The following is a 636-nucleotide window of genomic DNA, read 5'->3' as shown; positions in this document are numbered from 1 at the left end:
GAGCGGGTGGGGCAGGGGGGGGAGGGACCTGCCGAGAGCTGCTGAGCTCCCAGGCTGATGCTGCCTTCGTAAGAGGTGTGCAGGGAAGCAGAGGAGTGATATGCTGTAATTTTATTTATTATACAGTCAAAATTGATGAGATCCTAACCCCATCAAGTGCTCCCAATAAATTTGGGACTTCAAATGAGTATTTTCTATGTAAATGGAAGACTGTATTCATTTTAACACTTAATTGTTGTGTCTGCATGTGGATATGGATGAGCAAGCTGTCAGCTGCTTTGTGACACTCACCCTGAAGCTCTGCTTTGGCTGTATCTCCTTACTGATCCCAATTAAGGTGAAATCAGAAAAATACAGAGGCTAAATGGAGAGGTCAGTGGCAGGAGTCTCCTGTCAAAAGACACCGTTATTTTCTGTACCTGGGCTAACAAGCAGCCTATAAATCAGTGCATGTTTAGAAAAAAACTAGATTCGGCTTTGCCTCACTGCAAGGATACAGGAGATCTTTCACTTCATTTCTCCCCAAAGCACTCTAAACCTCAGATAAATCATCCTGAGTCAGCATTCAAGGCTCAGATAAAAAGACAACCCTCTTTCTTCTCTGCCTCGGATGCCGGCGTACTCCCTGTGATGGGG

The sequence above is a fragment of the Phaethon lepturus genome, unplaced genomic scaffold (genome assembly GCF_000687285.1).
Source record: "Phaethon lepturus isolate BGI_N335 unplaced genomic scaffold, ASM68728v1 scaffold15445, whole genome shotgun sequence".
Classification (NCBI taxonomy): domain Eukaryota; kingdom Metazoa; phylum Chordata; class Aves; order Phaethontiformes; family Phaethontidae; genus Phaethon; species Phaethon lepturus.
The sequence above is the reverse complement of the archived record's forward strand: the minus strand, read 5'-3'. Positions refer to the sequence as shown.